Source organism: Aristolochia californica, unplaced genomic scaffold (assembly GCF_029961685.1).
Source record: "Aristolochia californica isolate CCGP_79_NKW_82.1479 unplaced genomic scaffold, dmAriCali1.0.hap1 SCAF_1, whole genome shotgun sequence".
Taxonomy (NCBI): Eukaryota; Viridiplantae; Streptophyta; class Magnoliopsida; order Piperales; family Aristolochiaceae; genus Aristolochia; species Aristolochia californica.
In genome coordinates this window covers 17053251-17080413 of record NW_027181770.1, presented here as the reverse complement: position 1 = coordinate 17080413, position 27163 = coordinate 17053251, and positions in this window count along the sequence as shown.

Here is a 27163-nt window from a genome sequence, read left to right as displayed (position 1 = left end):
CTAAAAAGAGCTTACAATCCCTAAAAACTATAGACACTCTTTGGAATTATCTCTCTCTACATTTGTGCATTGTGCATTTCCATTATAGAAGTACTCTTTTTTATTAAATCAAAACTTTGAGTTTTCGCTCTCCCTTCATCCCGTAAACAAAAATGGCAAATAGATCACAACAAAATGAAAATTTTAGAGTTCATGTATGGAAAAAATTTATAACAATAACAAATGTAAGTCAAGAAAATTTATTCACACACGGCTAATAAACACAAAAGTTTTGTTGTCCGAGTTTGGGAAATTCAACTAGTTAAACCCTAACAGCTTGAAATTTTATAAGAAAGAGATTGCCTCCACACATGCTTTAAAAATGGATATGCATGCTCGAAACATGTTAAAGATGCAAATTACCTATGGATCCAAACATTTCTAAGAGAATAACAAACGCTAATTAAATTCTCAAGTGAACGTGCGGTGGGATATTTACCCGAGTCAAACAAGCCATTATTTTTCCCATCTCCAAAAAGATGACCCAACGATCATAGATGATTGTAAAGTGATTTATCATGCGTAACGGGCTATATTACCCAAAGAAATGACTTATGGATTGGGAGTCAACACTCAGTTAAAAATCCCCCGCCTCCCCCTTTTTCCCGACGATTGTAAAAACTGATATATAAAAACTAAAAACAACTTACAATCCCTAAAAATTATAGACACTCTTTTGGAATTATCTCTCTGCATTTTTGCATTGTGCATTTTAATTTTAGATGTACTCTTTTTCTTAAATCAAAACTTTGAGTTTTCGCTCTCCCTTCATCTCGTAACCAAAAAGGCAAATAGATCACAACAAAATGAAAATTTTAGAGTTCATGTATGGAAAAAATTTAATACAATAACAAATGTAAGTCTAGAAAATTTATTCACACACCACAAATAAATACAAAAGTTTTGTTGTCCAAGTTTGGGAAATTCCACTAGTTAAACCCTAAAAGCTTGGAATTTTATACGAAAGAGATTGCCTCCACACATGCTTTAAAAATGGATATGCGTGCTTGAAACATGTTAAAGATGCAAATTACCTATGGATCCAAACCTTTCTAAGAGAATAACAAACGCTAATTAAATTTTCAAGTGAACATACGGTGGGTTATTTACCCGAGTCAAACAAGCCATTATTTTGCCCATCTACAAAATGATGACCCAACGATCATAGATGATTGTAAAGTGATTTATCATGCGTAATGGGCTATATTACCCAAAGAAATGACTTATGGATTGGGAGTCAACACACAGTTTAAAATCCCCTGCCTACCCCTTTTTCCCGACGATTGCAAAAACTGATTTATAAAAACTAAAAAGAGCTTACAATCCCTTATAATTATTGACACTCTTTTGGAATTATCTCTCTCTACATTTTTGCATTGGGCATTTCCATTTTAGAAGTACTCTTTTTTCTTAAATCAAAACTTTGAGTTTTCGCTCTCCCTTCATCCCGTAAACCAAAAAGGCAAATAGAATTCAACAAAATAAAAATTTTATAGTTTACGTATGGAAAAATTTTAAAACAATAACAAATCTAAGTAAAGAAAATATATTCACACACCAAAAATGAACACAAAAGTTTTGTTTTCCGATTTTGGGAAATTCCACTAGTTCTACCCTAACAGCTTGGAATTTTATAAGAAAGAGATTTCCTCCACACATGCTTTAAAAATGGATATGCTTGCTTGAAACAGGTTAAAGATGCAAATCACCTATGGATCCAAAGCTTTTGAATAGAATAACAAACGCTCATTAAATTTTCAAGTCAACGTGCAGTGGGATATTTACTCGAGTCAAACAAGCCATTATTTTGCCCATCTACGAAAAGCTGACCCAACTATTATAGATGATTGTAAAGTGATTTATCATGCGTAACGGGCTATATTACCCTAAGAAATGACTTATGGATTGGGAGTCAACACTCAGTTAAAAATCCCCCCCTCCCCCTTTTTTTCCCGACGATTGCAAAACCTCGTATATAAAACCTAAAAAGAACTTACAATCCCTAAAAATTACAAACACTCTTTTGAATTATCTCTCTCTATATTTGGGCACTGTTTATTTCCATTTTAGATGTACTCTTTTTTCTGAAATCTAAACTTTGAGTTTTCGCTCTCCCTTCATCCCGTAAACCAAAAAGGCAAATAGATCACAACAAAATGAAAATTTTAGAGTTCATGTAAGGAAAAAATTTAAAGCAATAAAAAATGTAAGTAAAGAAAATTTATTCACACGCCACAAATGAACACAAAAGTTTTGTTGTCCAAGTTTGGGAAATTCTACTAGTTAAACACTAACAGCTGGGAATTTTATAAGGAAGAGATTGCCCCCACACATGCTTTAAAAATGGATATGCATGCTTGAAACATGTGAAAGATGCAAATCACCTATGGATCCAAAGCTTATAAAGAGAATACAAAACCCTCATTAAATTCTCAAGTGAACGTGTGGTGGGATATTTACCCGAGTCAAACAAGCCATTATTTTGCCCATTTACGAAAAGCTGACCCAACGATCATAGATGATTGTAAAGTGATTTATTATGCATAACGGGGTATATTAACCTAAGAAATGACTTATGCATTGGGAGTCAACACTCAGTTAAAAATCCCGTACCTCCCCCTTTTCCTGACGATTGCAAAACCTAATATATAAAAACTAAAAAGAGCTTACAATCCCAAAAAACTTTAGACACTCTTTGGAATTATCTCTCTCTACATTTGTGCATTGTGCATTTCCATTTTAGATGTACTCTTTTTTCTTAAATCAAAACTTTGAGTTTTCGCTCTCCCTTCATCCCGTAAACTAAAAAGGCAAATAGATCACAACAAAATGAAAATTTTAGAGTTCATGTATGGAAAAAAATTAATACAATAAAAAATGTAAGTCTAGAAAATTTATTCACACACCACAAATAAACACAAAAGTTTTGTTGCCCAAGTTTGGGAAATTCCACTAGTTAAACCCTAACAGCTTGGAATTTTATAAGAAAGAGATTGCCTCCACATATGCTTTAAAAATTAATATGCATGCTTGAATCATGTTAAAGATCCAAATTACCTTTGGATCCAAACCTTTCTAAGGGAATAACAAACGCTCATTAAATTCTCAAGTGAACGTGCGATGGGATATTTACCCGAGTCAAACAAGCCATTATTTTGCCCATCTACAAAGATGACCCAACTATCATAGATGATTGTAAAGTGATTTATCAAGCGTAACGGGCTATATTACCAAAAGAAATTACTTATGGATTGGGAAGCAACACTCAGTTAAAAATCCCCTGCCTCCCCCTTTTTCCCGACGATTGCAAAACATGGTATATAAAAACTAAAAAGAGCTTACAATCCCTAAAAATTACAGACACTCTTCGGAATTATCTCTCTCTAAATTTGTGCATTGTGCATTACCATTTTAGATGTACTATTTTTACTTAAATCAAAACTTTGTTTTTTTGCTCTCCCTTCATCCCGTAAACCAAAAAGGTATGGAAAAAATTTAAAACAATAAAAAATGTAAGTAAAGAAAATTTATTCACACACCACAAATGAACACAAAAGTTTTGTTGTCCATGTTTGGGAAATTCCACTAGTTCAACCCTAACAGCTTGGAATATTATAAGGATGAGATTTCCACCACGCATGCTTTAAAAATGGATATGCATGCTCGAAGCATGTTAAAGATGCAAATCACCTACGGATCCAAAGCTTTTGAAGAGAATAACAAACCCTCATTATATTCTCAATTGAACGTGCTGTGGGATATTTGCCTTTGTCAAACAAGCCATTATTTTGCCCATCTACTAAAAGTTGACCCAACGATCATTGATGATTGTAAAGTGATTTACACTGCGTAACGGGCTATATTACCCTAAGAAATGACTTATGGATTGGGAGTCAACACTTAGTTAAAAACCGCCGCCTCCCCCTTTTTCTCGACGATTGCAAAACCTGATACATAAAACCTTAAAAGAGCTTAGAATCCCTGAAAATTAAAGACACTCTTTTGGAATTATCTATCTCTACATTTTTGCATTGTGCATTTCCATTTTAGATGTACTCTTCTTTCTTAAGTCAAAACTCTGAGTTTTCGCTGTCCCTTCATCCCGTAAACCAAAAAGGCAAATAGAATTCAACAAAATGAAAATTTTAGAGTTTATGTATGGAAAAATTTTTAAAAAATAAAAAATTTCTGTAAAGAAAATATATTCACACACCACAAATGAAAACAAAAGTTTTTTTGTCGAAGTTTTGGAAATTCCACTAGTTCAACCCTAACAGCTTGGATTTTTATAAGAAAGAGATTTCCTCCACAATTGCTTTAAAAATGGATATGCATGCTTGAAACATGTTAAAGATGCAAATCACCTGTGGATCCATAGCTTTTGAAGAGAATAACAAACGCTCATTAAATTCTCAAGTGAACGTGTGGTGGGATATTTACCCGAGTCAAACAAGCCATTATTTTGCCCATCTACAAAAAGCTGACCCAACAATCATAGATGATTGTAAAGTGATTTATCATGCGTAACGAGCTTTATTACCCTAAGAAATGACTTATGGACTGGGAGTCAACACTCAGTTAAAAATCCCTGCTTCCCCCTTTTTCCCGACGATTGCAAAACCTGATATATAAAAAATAAAAAGACCTTAGAATCCCTAAAAATTACAGAAACTATTTGGAATTATGTCGCTCTACGTTTGTGCACTGTGCATTTTTATTTTAGATGTACACTTTTTTCATAAATCAAAACTTTGAGTTTTCGCTCTGCCTACATCCCGTAAACCAAAAAGGCAAACATATCACAACAAAATGAAAATTTTAGAGTTCATGTATGGAAAAAATTTAAAACAATAAAAAATGTAAGTAAAGAAAATATATTCACACACCACAAATGAACATAAAAGTTTTGTTGTCCAAGTTTGGCAAATTCCACTAGTTCAACCCTTACAGCTTGTAATTTTAAAAGAATGAGATTTCCTCCACACATGCTTTAAAAATAGATACGCATGCTTGAAACATGTTAAAGAGGCAAATCCCCTACGGATCCAAGCCTTTTGAAGAGAATAACAAACGCTCATTAAATTCACAAGTGAACGTGCGGTGGGATATTTACCCGTGTCAAAAAGGCCATTATTTTGCCCATCTACAAAAGGCTGACCCAACGATCATAGATGATTTTAAAGTGATTTATCATGCGTAACGGGCTATATTACCCTAAGAAATGACTTATGGATTGGGAGTCAAGACTCAGTTAAAAATCCCTGCCACCCCCTTTTTCCCGACATTTGCAAAACCTAATATATAGAAACTAAGAAGAGCTTACAATCCCTAAAAATTACAAAAACACATTGGAATTATCTCTCTCTGCATTTGTGCATAGTGCATTTCCATTCTAGATGTACTCTTCTTTTTTAAACAAAACTTTGAGTGTTAGCACTCCCTTCATCCCGTAAATGTAAGTACGGAAAAAAGTTCAAACAATAACAAATGTAAGTACAGAAAATATATTCACACACCACAAATGAAAACAAAAGTTTTGTTGTCCAAGTTTTGGAAATTTCACTAGTTCAACCCTAACAACTTGGAATTTTATAAGAAAGAGATTTCCTCCACACATGCTTTAAAAATGGATATCCATGTTTTAAACATGTTAAAGATGCAAATCACCTATGGATCCAAAGCTTTTGTAGAGAATAACAAACGCTTGTTAAATTCACAAATGAACGTGCGGTGGGATATTTACCCGAGTCAAACTAGCCATTATTTTGCCCATCTACAAAAAGCTGACCCAACGATCATAGATGATTGTAAAGATATTTACCATGCGTAACGGGCTATATCACCCTAAGAAATGACTTATGGATTGGGAGTCGACACTCAGTTAAAAATCCCTGCTTCCCCCTTTTTCCCGACCATTGCAAAACACTATGTATAAAAACTAAAAAGACCTTGGAATCCCTAAAAATTACAGCAACTCTTTGGAATTATCTCGCTCTACATTTGTGCACTGTGCATTTTCATCTTAGATGTACACTTTTTTCATAAATCAAAACTTGGAATTTTCGCTCTCCCATCATCCCGTAAACCAAAATGGCAAATAGATCACAACAAAATGAAAATTTTAGAGTTCCGGTACGGAAAAAATTTAAAACAATAACAAATGTATGTAAAGAAAATTTATTCACACACCACAAATGAATACAAAAGTATTGTTGTCCAAGTTTGGGAAATTCCACTAGCTAAACCCTAAAACTTGGAATTTTATAAGAAAGAGATTTCCTCCACACATGCTTAAAAAATGGATTTGCATGTTTGAAACATGTTAAAGATGCAAATCACCTCTAGATCCAAAGCTTTTGAAGAGAATAACAAACACTGATTAAATACTCAAGTGAACATGCGGTGGGATATTTACCTGAGTCAAACAAGCCATTATTTTGCCCATCTACAAAAAGCTGACCCAACGATCATAGATAATTGTAAAGTGATTTATCATGCGCAACGGGATATATTGCCCTATGAAATGACTAATGGATTGGGAGTAGAGACTGTGAAAAATCCCTGCCTACCCCTTTTTCCCGACGATTGCAAAACCTGATATATAAAAACTAAGAAGAGCTTACAATCCCCAAAAATTACAGAAACTCTGTGGAATTATCTCTCTCTACATTTTTGCATTGTGCATTCCCATGTTTGATGTACTTTTTTTTCTTAAAACAAAAGTTTGAGTTTTCGCACTCCCTTCATCCCGTAAACCAAAAAGGCAAATAGATCACAACAAAATAAAAAATTTGGATTTCAAGTACGGAAAAAAATTAAAACAATAACAATTGTAAGTAAGGAAAATTTATTCACACACCACAAATGAAGACAAAAGTTTTGTTGTCTAAGTTTGGGAAATTCCACTAGTTAAATCTTAACAGCTTGGAATTTTTTAAGAAGGAGATTTCCACCACACATGCTTTAAAAATGGATATGCATGTTTTAAACATGTTAAAGATGAAAATCACCTATGTATCCAATGCATTTGAAGAGAATAACAAGCACTCATCAAATTCTCAAGTGAACGTGCGGTGGGATATTTACCCGAGTCTAACAAGCCATTATTTTGCCCATCTACAAAAAGTTGACCCAACGATCGTAGATGATTTTAAAGTGATTTATCATTCGTAACGGGCTATATTACCCTAAGAAATGACTTATGGATTGGGAGCAAACACCGTTAAAAATCCCTGCTTCCATCTTTTTCCCGACGATTGCAAAACCTGATATATAAAAACTAAAAAGACCTTAGAATCCCTAAAAATTAAGGAAACTCTTTGGCAGTATCTCCCTCTACATTTTTGCACTCTTCATTTTCATTTTAGATGTACACTTTTTTCATAAATAAAAACTTTGAGTTTTCGCTCTCCTTTCATCCCGTAAACGTAAAAGGCAAATACATCACAACAAAATGAAAATTTTAGAGTTCATGTACGGAAAAAATTTAAAACAATAAAAAATTTAAGTAAAGAAAATTTATTCACACACCAAAAATGAATACAAAAGTTGTGTTGTCCAAGTTTGGGAAATTCCACTAGTTCAACCCTAACAGCTTGGAATTTTATCAGAAAGAGTTTTCCTCCTCACATGCTTAAAAAATGGATTTGCATGTTTTAAACATGTTAAAGATGCAAATCACCTATGGATCCAAAGCTTTTCAAGAGAATAACAAAAGCTCACTAAATTCTCAAGTGAACGTGCGGTAGGATATTTACCCGAGTCAAAGAAGCCATTATTTTGGCCATCTACAAAAAGCTGACCCAACGATCATAGATGATTGTAAAGTGATTTATCATGCGTAACGGGCTATATTACCCTAAGAAATGACTTATGGATTGGGAGTCAAGACTCAGTTAAAAATCCCTGCCTCACACTTTTTCATGACGATTGCAAAACCTGATATATAAAAACTAAGAAGAGCTTACAATCCCTAAAAATTACAGAAACTCCTTGGAATTATCTGTCTCTACATTTGTGCATTGGGCATTTCGATTTTAGATGCACTCTTTTTTCTTAAAACAAAATTTTGAGTTTTCGCTCTCCCTTCTTCCCGTAAACGAAAAAGGCAAATAGATCACAACAAAATCAAAATTTTGGAGTTCAAGTACGGAAAAAATTTAAAACAATAACAAATGTAAGTAAAGAAAATTTATTCACACACCACAAATGAACACAAAAGTTTGGTTGTCCAAGTTTGGGAAATTTCACTAGTTCAACCCTAACAACTTGGAATTTTATAAGAAAGAGATTTCCTCCACACATGCTTTAAAAATGGATATGCATGTTTTCAACATGTTAAAGATGCAAATCACCTATGGATCCAAGGCTTTTGGAGAGAGTCACAAACGCTCATTAAATTCTCAAGAGAACGTGTAGTGGGATATTTACTCGAGCAAACAAGCCATTACTTTTGCCATCGACAAAATGCTGACCCGACGATCATAGATGATTGTAAAGTGATTTATCATGCGTAACGGGTTATATTACCCTAAGAAATGACTAATGGATTGGGAGTTAACACTAAGTTAAACATCCCTGCTTCCCCCTTTTCCCCCACGATTGCAAAACCTGATATATAAAAACTAAAAAGACCTTAGAATCCCTAAACAATAAAGAAACTCTTTGGAAATATCTCGCTCTACTTTTGTGCACTATGCATTTTCATTTTAGAAGTACACTTTTTTCATAAATCGAAACTTTGAGTTTTCGCTCTCCCTTCATCTCGTAAACAAAAAAGGCAAATAGATCGCAACAAAATGACAATTTTAGAGTTCATGTACGGAAAAAATTTAAAATAATAACAAATGTATGTAAAGAAAATTTAATCACACACCACAAAAGAATACAAAAGTTTTGTTGTCCAAGTTTGGGAAATTCCAGTAGTACAACCCTAACAGCGTGGAATTTTATAAGAAAGAGATTTCCTACACACATGCTTAAAAAATGGATTTGCATGTTTGAAACATGTTAAAGATGCAAATCACCTATGGATCCAAGGCTTTTGATGAGAATAAACAAATGCTCATTAAATTCTCAAGTGAAGGTGCGGTGGGATATTTACCCAAATCAAAAACGCCATTATTTTGCCCATCTACGATAACCTGACCCAATGATCATAGATGATTGTAAAGTGATTTATCATGCGTAACGGGCTAGATTACCCTAAGAAATGACTTACGGACCGGGAGTCAAGACTCAGTTAAAAATCCCTGCCTCCCCCTTTTTCCCGTCGATTGCAAAACTAGATATATAAAAACTAATAACAGCTTACAATCCCTAAAAATTACAGACACTCTTCGAAATTCTCTCTCTTTACATTTGTGCATTGTGCATTTCCATTTTAGACGTACACTTTTTTCTTAAAACAAAACTTTGAGTTTTCGCTCTCCCTTTATCACATAAACCAAAAAGGCAAATAGATCACAATAAAATGAAAATAGTAGAGTTAAAAATTTTAACACTATAACAAATGTAAGTAAAGAAAATTTATTCACACACCACAAATGAACACAAAAGTTTTGTTGTCCAAGTTTGGGAAATTCCACTAGTTCAACCCTAACAGCTTGGAATTTTATAAGAAAGAGATTTCCTCCACACATGCTTTAAAAATGGTATGCATGTTTTAAACATGTTAAAGATGCAAATCACCTATGGATCCAAAGCTTTTGAAGAGAATAACAAATGCTCATTAAATTCTCAAGTGAACGTGCGGTTGGATATTTACCCGAGTCAAACAAGCCATTATTTTTCCCATCTACAAAAAGCTGACCCAACGATCATAGATGATTGTAAAGTGATTTTTCATGCGTAACGGGCTATATTACCCTAAGAAATGACATATGGATTGGGAGTTAACACTTAGTTAAAAATCCTTGCTTCCCCTTTTTCCCGACGATTGCAAAACCTGATAAATAAACACTAAAAAGACCTTAGAATCCCTAAAAATTACAGAAATTCTTTAGAATTATCTCGCTCTACATTTGTGCACTGTGCATTTTTATTTTAGATGTACACTTTTTTTATAAATCAAACCTTTGCGTTTTCGCTCTCCCTTTATCCCGTAAACCAAAAAGGCAAATAGATCACAACAAAATGAAAATTTTAGAGTTCATGTACGGAAAAAATTTAAAACAATAACAAATGTAAGTAAATAAAATTTATTCACACACCACAAATGAATACAAAAGTTTTGTTGTCCAAGTTTGGGAAATTCCACTAGTTCAACCCTAATAGCTTGGAATTTTTTAAGAATGAGATTTCCTACACACATGCTTAAAAAATGGATTTGCATCTTTGAAACATGTTAAATATGCAAATCACCTATGGATCCAAAGCTTTTGAAGAGAATAAACAAATGCTCTTTAAATTCTCAAGTGAACGTGCGGTAGGATATTTACCCAAGTCAAACAAGCCATTATTTTGCCCATCTTCAAAAAGCTGACCCAAGGATCATAGATGATTGTAAAGTGATTTATCATGCGTAACGGGCTATATTACCCTAAGAAATGACTTGTGGACTGTAAGTCAAGACTCAGTTAAAAATCCCTGCCTCCCCCTTTTTCCCGACGATTGTCAAACCTGATATATAAAAACAAAGAAGAGCTTACAATCCCTTAAAATTACCGAAACTCTTTGGAATTATATCTCTCTACATTTGTGCATTGTGCATTTCCATTTTAGACATACTCTTTTTTCTTAAAACAAAACTTTGAGTTTTCGCTCTCCCTTCGTCCCGTAAACCAAAAAGGCAAATAGATCACAACAAAATAAAACTTTTAGAGTTAAAAAATTTAAAACAATAAAAAAAGTAAGTAAAGAAAATTTATTCACACACCACAAATGAGCACAAACGTTTTGTTGTCCAAGTTTGGGAAATTCCACTAGTTCAACCCTAACAGTTTGGAATTTCATAAGAAAGAGATTTCCTCCACACATGCTTTAAAAAAGGATATGCATGTTTTAAACATGTTAAAGATGCAAATGCCCTATGGATCCAAAGCTTTTGAAGAGAATAACAAACGCTCATTAAATTCTCAAGTGAACGTGCGGTGGGATATTTACCCAAGTCAAACAAGCCATTGTTTTTTCCATCTACAAAAAGCTGACCCAATGATCATAGATGATTGTAAAGTAATTTATCATGCATAACGGGCTATATTTCCCTAGGAAATAACTTATGGATTGGGAGTTAACACTCAGTTAAAAATCCCTGCTTCCCCCTTTTTCCCGACGATTGCAAAACCTGATATATAAAAACTAAAAAGACCTTAGAATCCCTAAAACTTACAGAAACTCTTTGGAATTATATCGCTCTACATTTGTGCACTGTGCATTTTCGATTTAGATGTACACTTTTTTCACAAAACAAAACTTTAAGTTTTCGCTCTCCCTTCATCCCGTAAACCCAAAATGCAAATAGATCACAACAAAATGAAAATTTTGGAGTTCAAGTACGGAAAAGATTTTAAACAATAACAAATGTAAGTAAAGAAAATTTATTCACACACCACAAATGAACATAAAAGTTTTGTTATCCAAGTTTTGGAAATTCTACTTGTTCAACCCTAACAGCTTGGACTTTTATAAGAAAGAGATTTCCTCCACACATGCTTTAAAAATGGATATGCATGTTTTAAACATGTTAAAGATGCAAATCACCTATGGATCCAAAGCTTTTGAAGAGAATAACTAACGCTCATTCAATTCTCAAGTGAACGTGCGGTGGGATATTTACCCGAGTCAAATAAGCCATTATTTTGCCCATCTACAAAAAGGTGACCCAACGATCGTAGATGATTTTAAAGTGATTTATCATGCGTGACGGGCTATATTACCCAAAGAAATGAATTATGGATTGGGAGTCAACACTCAGTTAAAAATCCCTGCTTTCCCCTTTTTCCCGACGATTGCAAAACCTAATATATAAAAACTAAAAGGACCTTAAAATCCCTAAAAATTACAGAAAGTCTTTGGAATTATCTCAGTCTACATTTGTGCACTGTGCATTTTCATTTTAGATTTACACTTTTTTCATAAATAAAAACTTTGAGTTTTCGCTCTCCCTTCATCCCGTAAACCAAAATGGCAAATAGATCACAACAAAATGAAAATTTTAGAGTTCATGTACGGAAAAAATATAAAACAATAACTAATGTCAGTAAAGAAAAAATTTATTCACATAGCATAAATTAATACAAAAGTTTTGTATTCCAAGTTTGGGAAATTCCTCTAGTTCAACCCTAACAGCTTGGAATTTTATAACAAACAGATTTCCTCCACACATGCTTAAAAAATGGATTTGCATATTTGAAACATGTTAAAGATGCAAATCACCTCTGGATCTAAAGCTTTTGAAGCGAATAACAAACGCGCATTAAATTCTAAAAAAAAGCTGACCCAACGATCATAGATGCTTGTAAAGTGATTTATCATGCGTAACGGGCTATATTACCCTAAGAAATGACATATGGATTGGGAGTCAAGACTTAGTAAAAAATCTCTGCCTCCCCCTTTTACCCGACGATTGCAAAACCTAATATATAAAAACTAAGAAGAGCTTGGAATCCCTAAAAATTACAGAAACTCTTTGGAATTATCTCTCTCTACATTTGTGCATTGTACATTTCCTTTCTAGATGTACTCTTTTTTCTTAAAACAAAACTTTGAGTTTTCGCTGTCCCTTCATCCCGTAAACCAAAAAGGCAACTAGATCACAACAAAATGAAAATTTTGAAGGAAAAAATTTAAAACAATAACAAATGTAAGTAACGAAAATTTATTCGCACACGACAAATGAACACAAAAGTTTTGTTGTCCAAGTTTGGGAAATTCCACTAGTTCAACCCTTATAGCTTGGAATTTTATAAGAAAGAGATTTCCTCCACACATGCTTAAAAAATGGATTTGCATGTTTGAAACTTGTTAAAGATGGAAATCACCTATGGATCCAAAGCTTTTGAAGAGAATAACAAACGGTCGATAAATTCTCAAGTGAACGTGTTGTGGGTTATTTATCCGAGTCAAACACGCCATTATTTTGCCCATCTACAAAAAGCTGATCCAACGATCATAGATGATTGTAAAGTGATTTGTCATGCGTAACGGGCTATATTACCCTAAGAAATAACTTATGTATTGGGAGTCAGCACTCAGTTAAAAATCCCTGCTACCCTATTTTTCCCAACGATTGCAAAACCTGATGTATAAAAACTAAAAAGACCTTAGAATCCCTAAAAATTACAGAAACTCTTTGGAATTATCTCGCTCTAAATTTTTTCATTGTGCATTTTCATTTTAGATGTACACAGTTTTCATAAATCAAAACTTTGAGTTTTCGCTCTCCCTTCATCCCGTAAACCAAAAAGGCAAATAGATCACAACAAAATGAAAATTTTAGAGTTCATGTACGGAAAAAAATTTAAAAAAATAACAAATGTAAGTAAAGAAAATTTATTCAGACACCACAAATGAATACCAAAGTTTTGTCGTCCAAGTGTGGGAAATTCCACTAGTTAAACCCTAACAGCTAGGATTTTATAAGAAAGGGATTTCCTCCACGCATGTTTAAAAAATGGATTTGCATGTTTGGAACATGTTCAAGATGCAAATGACCTATGGATCCGAAGCTTTTGAAGAGAATAACAAACTCTCATTAAATTCTCAAGTGAACGTGCGGTGGGACATTCACCTGAGTCAAACAAGCCATTATTTTGCCCATCTACAAAAAGCTGACCCAACGATCATAGATGATTGAAAAGTGATTTATCATGTGTAACGGGCTGTATTACCCTAAGAAATGACTTATGGATTGGGAGTCAAGGCTCAGTTAAAAATCCATGCCTCCCATTTTTTCCCGACGATTGCAAAACCTGATATATAAAAACTAAGAAAAGTTTCCTATGAATTACAGAAACTCTTTAGAATTATCTCTCTCTACAATTGTGCACTGTGCATTTCCATTCTAGATGTACTCTTTTTTCTTAAAACGAAACTTTGAGTTTTCGCTCTCGCTTCATCCCGTAAACCAAAAAGGCAAATAGATCACAACAAAATAAAAATTTTGGAGTTCAAGTATGGAAAAAATTTAAAACAATAACAAATGTAAGTAAGGAAAATTCATTCACACACCACAAATGAACACAAAAGTTTTGTTGTCCAAGTTTGGGAAATTCCACTAGTTTAACCCTGCCAACTTGGAATTTTATAAGAAAGAGATTTCCTCCACACATGTTTTAAAAATGGATATGCATGTTTTAAACATGCTAAAGATGCAAATCACGTATGGATCCAAAGCTTTTGAAGAGAATAACAAATGCTCATTAAATTCTCAAGTGAACGTGCAGTGGGATATTTACCCGAGTCGAACAAGCCATTATTTTTCCCATCTACAAAAAGCTGACCCAACGATCATAGATGATTGTAAATAGATTTATCATGCGCAACGGGCTATCTTACCCAAAGAAATGACTGATGGATTGGGAGTAAACACTCAATTAAAAATCCCTGCTTCCCTCTTTTTCCCGATGATTGCAAAACCTGATATATAAAAACTAAAAATACCTTAGAATACCTAAAATTTACAGAAACTGTTTGGAATTATTTCACTCTACATTTGTGCACTATACATTTTAATTTTAAATGTACACTTTTTTTATAGATCAAAACTTTGAGTTTTCGCTCTCCCTTCATCTCGTAAACCAAAAAGGCAAATATATCACAACAAAATGAAAATTTTAGAGTTCATGTATGCAAAAAAATTTAAAACAATAACAAATGTAAGTAAAGAAAATTTATTCACACACCAGAAATGAATACAAAAGTTTTGTTGTCCAAGTTTGGGAAATTCCACTAGTTAAACCCTAACAGCTTGGATTTTATAAGAAAGAGATTTCCTCCACACATGCTTGAAAAATGGATTTGCATGTTTGAAACATGTTACAGATGGAAATCACCTATGGATCCAAAGCTTTTGAAGAGAATAAAAAACTCTCATTAAATTCTCAAGTGAACGTGCGGTGGGACATTCACCCGAGTCAAACAAGCCATTATTTTGCCCATCTACAAAAAGCTGACCCAACGATCATAGATGATTGAAAAGTGATTTATCATGTGTAACGGGATATATTACCCTAAGAAATGATTTATGGATTGGGAGTCAAGGCACAGTTAAAAATCCATGCCTCCCCTTTTTTCCCGACGATTGCAAAACCTGATATATAAAAACTAAGAAGAGTTTCCTAAAAATTACATAAACTCTTTAGAATTATCTCTGTCTACATTTGTGCATTGTGTATTTCCATTCTATATGTACTCTTTTTTCTTAAACCAAAACTTTGAGTTTTTGCTCTTGCTTCATCCCGTAAACCAAAAAGGCAAATAGATCACAACAAAATGAAAATTTTTTAGATCAAGTATGGAAAAAATTTAAAACAATAACAAATGTAAGTACGGAAAATTCATTCACACACCACAAATGAACACAAATGTTTTGTTGTCCAAGTTTGGGAAATTCCACTAGTTTAACCCTACCAATTTGGAATTTTATAAGAAAGAGATTTCCTCCACACATGTTTTAAAAATGGATATGCATGTTTTAAACATGCTAAAGATGCAAATCACCTATGGATCCAAAGCTATTGAAGAGAATAACAAACGCGCATTAAATTCTCAAGTGAATGTGCAATGGGATATTTACCCGAGTCAAACAAACCATTATTTTGCCCATCTACAAAAAGCTGACCCAACGATCATAGATGATTGTAAAGAGATTTATCATGCGCAACGGCCTATATTACCCAAAGAAATGACTGATGGATTGGGAGTAAACACTCAGTTCAAAATCCCTGCTTCCCTCTTTTTCCCGACGATTGCAAAACCTGATATATAAAAACTAAAAATACCTTAGAATACCTAAAATTTACAGAAACTCTTTGCAATTATTTCACTCTACATTTGTGCACTGTAAATTTTCATTTTAAATATACAGTTTTTTCATAAATCAAAACTTTGAGTTTTCGATCTCCCTTCATCCCGTAAACATAAAGGGCAAATAGATCACAACAAAATGAAAATTTTAGAGTTCATGTACGAAAAAAAATTTAAAACAATAACAAATGTAAGTAAAGAAAATTTATTCACACACCACAAATGAATACAAAAGTTTTGTTGTCCAAGTTTTGGAAATTCCACTAGTTCTACCCTAACAGCTTGGATTTTGATAAGAAAAAGATTTCCTGCACACATGCTTCAAAAAAGGATTTGCATGTTTGAAACATGTTAAAGATGCAAATCACCAATGGATCCAAAGCTTTTGAAGAGAATAACAAACTCTCATTAAATTCTCAAGTGAACGTGCGGTGGGACATTCACCCGAGTCAAACAAGCCATTATTTTGCCCATCTACAAAAAGCTGACCCAACGATCATAGATGATTGAAAAGTGATTTATCATGTGTAACGGGCTATATTACCCTAAGAAATGACTTATGGATTGGGAGTCAAGGCACAGTTAAAAATCCATGCCTCCCCTTTTTTCCCGACGATTGCAAAACCTGATATATAAAAACTAAGAGGAGTTTCCTAAAAATTACATAAACTCTTTGGAATTATCTCTGTCTACATTTGTGCATTGTGTATTTCCATTCTAGATGTAGTCTTTTTTCTTAAACCAAAAATTTGAGTTTTCGCTCTCGCTTCATCCCGTAAACCAAAAAGGCAAATAGATCACAACAAGATGAAAATTTTGGAGTTCAAGTACAAAAAAAATTTAAAAAAATAACAAATGTTAGTATGGAAAATTCATTCACACACCACAAATGAATACAAAAGTTTTGTTGTCCATGTTTGGGAAATTCCACTAGTTTAAACCTACCAATTTGGAATTTTATAAGAAAGAGATTTCCTCCACACATGTTTTAAAAATGGATATGCATGTTTTAAACATGCTAAAGATGCAAATCACCTATGGATCCAAAGCTTTTGAAGAGAATAACAAACGCGCATTAAATTCTCAAGTGAACGTGCAATGGGATATTTACCCGAGTCGAACAAGCCATTATTTTGCCCATCTACAAAAAGCTGACCCAACGATCATAGATGATTCTAAAGATATTTATCATGCGCAACGGCCTATATTACCCAAAGAAATGACTGATGGATTGGGAGTAAACACTTAGTTCATAATCCCTGCTTCCCTCTTTTTTCGACGATTGCAAAACCTGATATATAAAAACTAAAAATACCTTAGAATACCTAAAATTTACAGAAACTCTTTGCAATTATTTCACTCTACATTTGTGCACTGTAAATTTTCATTTTAAATATACAGTTTTTTCATAAATAAAAACTTTGAGTTTTCCATCTCCCTTCATTGCGTAAACCAAAAAGGCAAATAGATCACAACAAAATGAAAATTTTAGAGTTCATGTACGGAAAAAAATTTAAAACAATAACAAATGTAAGTAAATAAAATTTATTCACACACCACAAATGAATACAAAAGTTTTGTTGTCCAAGTTTTGGAAATTCCACTAGTTCTACCCTAACAGCTTGGATTTTGATAAGAAAAAGATTTCCTGCACACATGCTTCAAAAAAGGATTTGCATGTTTGAATCATGTTAAAGATGCAAATCACCAATGGATCCAAAGCTTTTGAAGAGAATAACAAACTCTCATTAAATTCTCAAGTGAACGTGCGGTGGGACATTCACCCGAGTCAAACAAGCCATTATTTTGCCCATCTACAAAAAGCTGACCCAACGATCATAGATGATTGAAAAGTGATTTATCATGTGTAACGGGCTATATTACCCTAAGAAATGACTTATGGATTGGGAGTCAAGGCACAGTTAAAAATCCATGCCTCCCCTTTTTTCCCGACGATTGCAAACCTGATATATAAAAACTAAGAAGAGTTTCCTAAAAATTACAGAAACTCTTTGGAATTATCTCTGTCTACATTTGTGCATTGTGTATTTCCATTCTAGATGTACTCTTTTTTCTTAAACCAAAACTTTGAGTTTTCGCTCTCGCTTCATCCCGTAAACCAAAAAGGCAAATAGATCACAACAAGATGAAAATTTTGGAGTTCAAGTACAGAAAAAATTTAAAACAATAACAAATGTAAGTATGGAAAATTTATTCACACACCACAAATGAATACAAAAGTTTTGTTGTCCATGTTTGGGAAATTCCACTAGTTTAAACCTACCAATTTGGAATTTTATAAGAAAGAGATTTCCTCCACACATGTTTTAAAAATGGATATGCATGTTTTAAACATGCTAAAGATGCAAATCACCTATGGATCCAAAGCTTTTGAAGAGAATAACAAACGCGCATTAAATTCTCAAGTGAACGTGCAATGGGATATTTACCCGAGTCGAATAAGCCATTATTTTGCCCATCTACAAAAAGCTGACCCAACGATCATAGATGATTCTAAAGATATTTATCATGCGCAACGGCCTATATTACCCAAAGAAATGACTGATGGATTGGGAGTAAACACTTAGTTCAAAATCCCTGCTTCCCTCTTTTTTCGACGATTGCAAAACCTGATATATAAAAACTAAAAATACCTTAGAATACCTAAAATTTACAGAAACTCTTTGCAATTATTTCACTCTACATTTGTGCACTGTAAATTTTCATTTTAAATATACAGTTTTTTCATAAATAAAAACTTTGAGTTTTCCATCTCCCTTCATCGCGTAAACCAAAAAGGCAAATAGATCACAACAAAATGAAAATTTTAGAGTTCATGTACGGAAAAAAATTTAAAACAATAACAAATGTAAGTAAATAAAATTTATTCACACACCACAAATGAATACAAAAGTTTTGTTGTCCAAGTTTTGGAAATTCCACTAGTTCTACCCTAACAGCTTGGATTTTGATCAGAAAAAGATTTCCTCCACACATGCTTCAAAAAAGGATTTGCATGTTTGAATCATGTTAAAGATGCAAATCACCAATGGATCCAAAGCTTTTGAAGATAATAACAAACTCTCATTAAATTCTCAAGTGAACATGCGGTGGGACATTCACCCGAGTCAAACAAGCCATTATTTTGCCCATCTACAAAAAGCTGACCCAACGATCATAGATGATTGAAAAGTGATTTATCATGTGTAACGGGCTATATTACCCTAAGAAATGACTTATGGATTGGGAGTCAAGGCACAGTTAAAAATCCATGCCTCCCCTTTTTTCCCGACGATTGCAAACCTGATATATAAAAACTAAGAAGAGTTTCCTAAAAATTACAGAAACTCTTTGGAATTATCTCTGTCTACATTTGTGCATTGTGTATTTCCATTCTAGATGTACTCTTTTTTCTTAAACCAAAACTTTGAGTTTTCGCTCTCGCTTCATCCCGTAAACCAAAAAGGCAAATAGATCACAACAAGATGAAAATTTTGGAGTTCAAGTACAGAAAAAATTTAAAACAATAACAAATGTAAGTATGGAAAATTTATTCACACACCACAAATGAATACAAAAGTTTTGTTGTCCATGTTTGGGAAATTCCACTAGTTTAAAACTACCAATTTGGAATTTTATAAGAAAGAGATTTCCTCCACACATGTTTTAAAAATGGATATGCATGTTTTAAACATGCTAAAGATGCAAATCACCTATGGATCCAAAGCTTTTGAAGAGAATAACAAACGCGCATTAAATTCTCAAGTGAACGTGCAATGGGATATTTACCCGAGTCGAACAAGCCATTATTTTGCCCATGTACAAAAAGCTGACCCAACGATCATAGATGATTCTAAAGATATTTATCATGCGCAACAGCCTATATTACCCAAAGAAATGACTGATGGATTGGGAGTAAACACTCAGTTCAAAATCCCTGCTTCCCTCTTTTTCCCGACGATTGAAAAACCTGATATATAAAAACTAAAAATACCTTAGAATACCTAAAATTTACAGAAACTCTTTGAAATTATTTCACTCTACATTTGTGCACTGTAAATTTTCATTTTAAATATACACGTTTTTCATAAATCAAAACTTTGAGTTTTCGCTCTCCCTTCATCCCGTAAACCAAACAGGCAAATAGATCACAACAAAATGAAAATTTTAGAGTTCATGTACAAAAAAAAATTTAAAACAATAACAAATGTAAGTAAAGAAAATTTATTCACACAACACAAATGAATACAAAAGTTTTGTTGTCCAAGTTTTGGAAATTCCACTAGTTCTACCCTAACAGCTTGGATTTTGATAAGAAAGTGATTTCCTCCACACATTCTTGAAAAATGGATTTGCATGTTTGAAACATGTTAAAGATGCAAATCACCTATGGATCCAAAGATTTTGAAGAGAATAACAAATGCTCATTAAATTCTCAAGTGAACGTGCGGTGGGATATTCACCCGAGTCAAACAAGCCATTATTTTGCCCATCTACAAAAAGCTGACCCAACGATCATAGATGATTGTAAATTGACTTATCATGCGTAACAGGCTAGATTACCGTAAGAAATGACTTATGGATTGGGAGTCAAAACTCGGTTAAAAATCCAGGCCTCCCCTTTTTTCCCGACGATTGCAAAACCTGATATATAAAAACTAAGAAGAGCTTACAATCCCTAAAAATAACAAATACTCTTTCGAATAATCTCTCTCTACATTTGTGCATTGTGCAGTTCCAATCTAGAAGTACTCTTTTTTCTTAAAACAAAACTTTGAGTTTTCGCTCTCCCATCATCCCGTAAACCAAAAAGGCAAATAGATCACAACAAAATGAAAATTTTGGAGTTCAAGCACGGAAAAGATTTAAAACAATAACAAATGTAAGTAAAGAAAATTTATTCACACACCACAAATGAACATAAAAGTTTTGTTGTCCAAGTTTGGCATATTCCACTTGTTCAACCCTAATAGCTTGGAATTTTATAACAAAGAGATTTCCTCCACACATGCTTTAAAAATGGATATGCATATTTTAAACATATTAAAGATGCAAATGACCTATGGATCCAAAGCTTTGTAAGAGAGTAACAAACGCTCATTCAATTCTCAAGTGAACGTGCGGTGGGATATTTACCCGAGTCAAACAAGTCATTATTTTGCCCATCTACAAAAAGCTGACCCAACTATCATAGATGATTGTAAAGTGATTTATCATGGATTGGGAGTCAACACTCAGTTAAAAATCCCTGCTTCCCCCTTTTTCTCACTCTACATTTGTGCATTGTGCATTTTAATTTTAGATGTACACTTTTTTCATAAATAAAAACTTAGATGTACACTTTCATTCATCCCGTAAACCAAAATGGCAAATAGATCACAACAAAATGAAAATTTTAGAGTTCATGTACGAAAAAAATATAAAACAAGAACTAATGTAAGTAAAGAAAATTTATTCACACAGCATAAATGAATACAAAAGTTTTGTATTCCAAGTTTGGGAAATTCCACTAGTTCAACCCTAACAGCTTGGAATTTTATAAAAAATAGATTTCCTCCACACATGCTTAAAAAATGGATTTGCATGTTTGAAACATGTTAATGATGCAAATCACCTATGGATCCAAAGCTCTTGAAGAGAATAACAAACGCTCATTAAATTGTAAAGTGATTTATCATGCGTAACGGGCTATATTAAACTAAGAAATGACTTATGGATTGGGAGTAAGCTCTCAATTAAAAATCACTGCTTCCCCCTTTTTCCCGACGATTGCAAAACCTGATATATAAAAACTAAAAGGACCTTAGAATCCCTAAAAAATACAAAAACTCTTTGGAATTATCTCGCTCTACATTTGTGCACTGTGCATTTTCAATTTAGATGTACACTTTTTTCATAAATCAAAACATTGAGTTTTCGCTCTCCCTTCATCCCGTAAACCAAAAAGGAAAATAGATCACAACAAAATGAAAATTTTGGAGTTCAAGTACGGAAAATATTTAAAATAAGAAAAAATGTAAGTAAAGAAAATTTATTCACACACCACAAATGAACATCAAAGTTTTGTTGTCCAAGTTTGGGAAATTCCACTAGTTCAACCCTAACAGCTTGGAATTTTATAAGAAAGAGATTTCCTCCACACATGCTTTAAAAATGGATATGCATATTTTAAACATGTTAAAGATGCAAATCACCTATGGATCCAAAGCTTTTGAAGAGAATAACAAACGCTCATTCAATTCTCAAGTGAACGTGCGGTGGGATATTTACCCGAGTCAAACAAGCCATTATTTTGCCCATCTACAAAAAGCTGACCCAACGATCATAGATGATTATAAAGTGATTTATCATGCGTGACGGGCTATATTACCCAAAGAAATGACTTATAGATTGGGAGTCTACACTCAGTTAAAAATCCCTGCTTCCCTCTTTTTCACGACGATAGCAAAACCTGATATATAAAAACTAAAAAGACCTTAGAATCCCTAAAAATTACAGAAACTCTTTGGAATTATCTCACTCTACATTTTTGCACTGTGCATTTTCATTTTAGATGTAAACATTTTTCATAAATAAAAACTTTGAGTTTTCGCTCTCCCTTCATCCAGTAAACAAAAATGGCAAATAGATCACAACAAAATGAAAATTTTAGAGTTCATGTAAGGAAAAAATATAAAAAAAGAACTAATGTAAGTAAAGAAAACTTATTCACACAGCATAAATGATACAAAAGTTTTGTATTCCATTTTTGGGAAATTCCACTTGTTCAACCCTAACAGCTTGGAATTTTATAAGAAAGAGATTTCTTCCACACATGCTTAAAAAATGGATTTGCATGTTTGAAACATGTTAAAGATGCAAATCACCTATGGACCCAAAGCTTTTGAAGAGAATAACAAACGCTCATTAAATTCTCAAGTGAACGTGCGGTGGGATATTTACCCGAGTCAAACAAGCCATTATTTTGCCAATCTACAAAAAGCTGACCCAACGATCATAGATGATTGTAAAGTGATTTATCATGCGTAACGGGCAATATTACCCTAAGAAATGACTAAAGGATTGGGAGTCAAGACTCAGTTAAAAATCCCTGCCTCCCCCTTTTTCCCGACGATTACAAAACCTGATATATAAAAACTAAGAAGAGCTTGCAATCCATAAAAATTACAGAAACTCTTTGGAATTATCTCTCTCTACATTTGTGCATTGTACATTTCCATTCTAGATGTACTCTTTTTTTTTAAAAAAAAAATTTGAGTTTTCGCACTCCCTTCATCTCGTAAACAAAAAAGGCTAGTAGATCACAACAAAATGAAAATTTTGGAGGAAAAAATTTAAAAAAATAACAAATGTAAGTAAAGAAAATTTATTCACACACCACAAATGAATTAAAAACTTTGTTGTCCAAGTTTGGGAAATTCCACTAGTTCAACCCTAACAGCTTGGAATTTTATAAGAAAGAGATTTCCTCCACACAAGCTTAAAAAATGGATTTGAATGTTTGAAACTTGTTAATGATGCAAATCTCCTATGGATTTAAAGCCTTTGAAGAGAATAACAAACGATCGTTAAATTCTCAAGTGAACGTGTGGTGGGTTATTTACCCGAGTCAAATACGCCATTATTTTGCCCACCTACAAAAAGATGACCCAACTATCATAGATGATTGTAAAATGATTTGTCATACATAACGGGCTATATTACGCTAAGAAATGACTTATGGATTGGGAGTCAAAACTCAGTTAAAAATCCCTGCTTCCGCCTTTTTCCCGACGATTACAAAACCTGATATATAAAAACTAAAAAGACCTTAGAATCCCTAAAAATTACAGAAACTCTTTGGAATTATCTCGCTCTACATTTTTGAACTATGCATTTTCATTTTAGATGTTCACTTTTTTCATAAATAAAAACTTTGAGTTTTCGCTCTCCCTTCATCCCGTGAACCAAAAAGACAAATAGATCACAACAAAATGAATATTTTAGAGTTCATGTACGAAAAAAAATTTAAAATAATAACAAATGTCAGTAAAGAAAATTTATTCACACACCACAAATGAATACAAAAGTTTTGTTGTCCAAGTTTGGGAAATTCCACTAGTTCAACCCTAACATCTTGGATTTTATAAGAAAGCGATTTCCTCCACACATGCTTAAAAAATGGATTTGCATGTTTGAAACATGTTAAAGATGCAAATCACCTATGGATCCAAAGCTTTTGAAGAAAATAACAAACTCTCATTAAATTCTCAAGTGAACGTGTGGTGGGACATTCACCCGAGTCAAACAAGCCATTATTTTGCCCATCTACAAAAAGCTGACCCCACGATCATAGATGATTGAAAAGTGCTTTATCATGTGTAACAGGCTATATTACAAAAAGAAATGACGTATGGATTGGGAGTCAAGGCTCACTTAAAAATCCATGCCTTCCCTTTTTTCCCGACGAGGGCAAAACCTGATATTTAAAAACTAAGAAGAGTTTCCTAAAAATTACAGAAACGCTTTGGAATTATCTCTCTCTACATTTGTGCATTGTGCATTTACCTTCTAGATGTACTCTTTTTTCTTTAAACAAAACTTTGAGTTTTCGCTCTCCCTTCATCCCGTAAACCAAAAAGGCAAATAGATCACAACAAAATGAAAATTTTATAGTTCATGTACGGAAAAAAATTTAAAACAATAACAAATGTAAGTAAAGAAAATTTATCCACACACCACAAATGAATACAAAAGTTTTGTTGTCCAAGTTTGGGAAATTCCACTAGTTCAACCCTAATAGCTTGGATTTTGATATGAAAGTGATTTCGTCCACACATGCTTAAAAAACGGATGTGCATGTTTCAAACATGTTAAAGATGCAAATCACCTATGGATCCAAAGCTTTTGAAGAGAATAACAAACGCTCATTAAATTCTCAAGTGAACGTGCGGTGGGATATTCACCCGAGTCAAACAAGCCATTATTTTGCCCATCTACAAAAAGCTGACCCAACGATCATAGATAATTGTAAATTGATTTCTCATGCGTAACAGGCTAGATTACCGTAAGAAATGACTTATGGATTGGGAGTCAAAACTCAGTTAAAAATCCCTGCCACCCCCTTTTTCCCGACGATTCCAAAACCTGATATATAAAAACTAAGAAGAGCTTGCAATCCCTAAAAATTACAGAAACTCTTTGGAATTAAATCTCTCTACATTTGTGCATTGTACATTTGCATTCTAGATGTACTCTTTTTTCTTAAAACAAAACTTTGTGTTTTCGCTCTCTGTTCATCCCGTAAACCAAAAAGCCAAATAGATCACAACAAAATGAAAATTTTAGAGGAAAAAATTTTAAACAATAACAAATGTAAGTAAAGAAAATTTATTCACACACCACAATTGAACACAAAAGTTTTGTTGTCCAAGTTTGGAAAATTCTACTAGTTCAACCCTAACAGCTTGGAATTTTATAAGAAAGAGATTTCCTCCACACATGCTTAAAAAATGGATTTGCATGTTTGAAACTTGTTAAAGATGCAAATCACCTATGGATCCAAAGCTTTTGAAGAGAATAACAAACGATCGTTAAATTCTCAAGTGAACGTGCGGTGGGTTATTTACCCGAGTTAAACACGCCATTATTTTGCCCATCTACAAAAAGCTGACCCCACGATCATAGATGATTGAAAAGTGATTTATCATGTGTAACGGGCTATATTACCCTAAGTAATCACTTATGGATTGGGAGTGAACACTCAGTTAAAAATCCCTGCTTCTCCCTTTTTCCCGACGATTCCAAAACTTGATATATAAAAAGTAAAAGGACCTAAGAATCCCTAAAAATTACAGAAACTCTTTGGAATTATCTCACACTACATTTGTGCACTATGCATTTTCATTTTTGATGTACACTTTTTTCATAAATCAAAACTTTGAGTTTTCGCTCTCCCTTCATCTCCTAAACCAAAAAGGAAAATAGATCACAAAAAAATGAAACTTTTAGAGTTCATGTACGGAAAAAAATTTAAAACAATAACAAATGTAAGCAAAGAAAATTTATTCACACACCACAAATGAATACAAAAGTTTTTTTGTCCAAGTTTGGGAAATTCCACTAGTTTAAACCTACCAGCTTTGAATTTTATAAGAAATAGATTTCCTCCACACATGCTTTAAAATTGGATATGCATGATTTAAACATATTAAAGATGCAAATCACCTATGGATCCAAAGCTTTTGAAGAGAATAACAAACGCTCATTAAATTCTCAAGAGAACGTGCGGTGGGATATTTACCCAAGTCAAACAAGCCATTATTTTGCGCATATAAAAAAAGCTGACCCAACGATCATAGATGATTGTAAAGTGATTTATCATGCGTAACGGGCTAGATTCTTGTAAGAAATGTCTTATGGATTGGGAGTCAACACTCAGTTGAAAATCCTTGCTTCCCCGATTTTCTCGACGATTGCAAAACCTGATATATAAAAACTAATAAGACCTTAAAATCCCTAAAAATTACAGAAACTCTTTGGAATTATCTCTCTCTGCATTTATGCATTGTGCATTTCCATTCTAGATGTACTCTTTTTTCTTAAAACAAAACTTTGAGTTTTCGCTCTCCCTTCATCCAGTAAACCAAAAAGGCAAATAGATCACAAAAAAAAAAAGAAAATTTTGGAGGAAAAAATTTAAAACAATAACAAAAGTAAGTAAAGAAAATTTATTCACACACCACAAATGAACACAAAAGTTTTGTTGTCCAAGTTTGGGAAATTCCACTAGTTCAACCCTAACAGCTTGGAATTTTATACGAAAGAGATTTCCTCCACACATGCTTTAAAAATGGATATGCATGTTTTAAACATGTTAAAGATGCAAATCACCTATGGATCCAAAGCTTTTGAAGAGAATAACAAAAACTCATTAAATTCTCAAGTGAACGTGCGGTGGGATATTCACCCGAGTCAAACAAGCTATTATTTTGCCCATCTACAAAAAGCTGACCCAACGATCATAGATGATTGTAAATTGATTTATCATGCATAACAGGCTAGATTACTGTAAGAAATGACATATGGATTTGGAGTCAAAACTCGGTTAAAAATCCCTGCCTCCCCCTTTTTCCCGACCATTGCAAAACCTGATATATAAAAACTAAGAAGAGCTTGC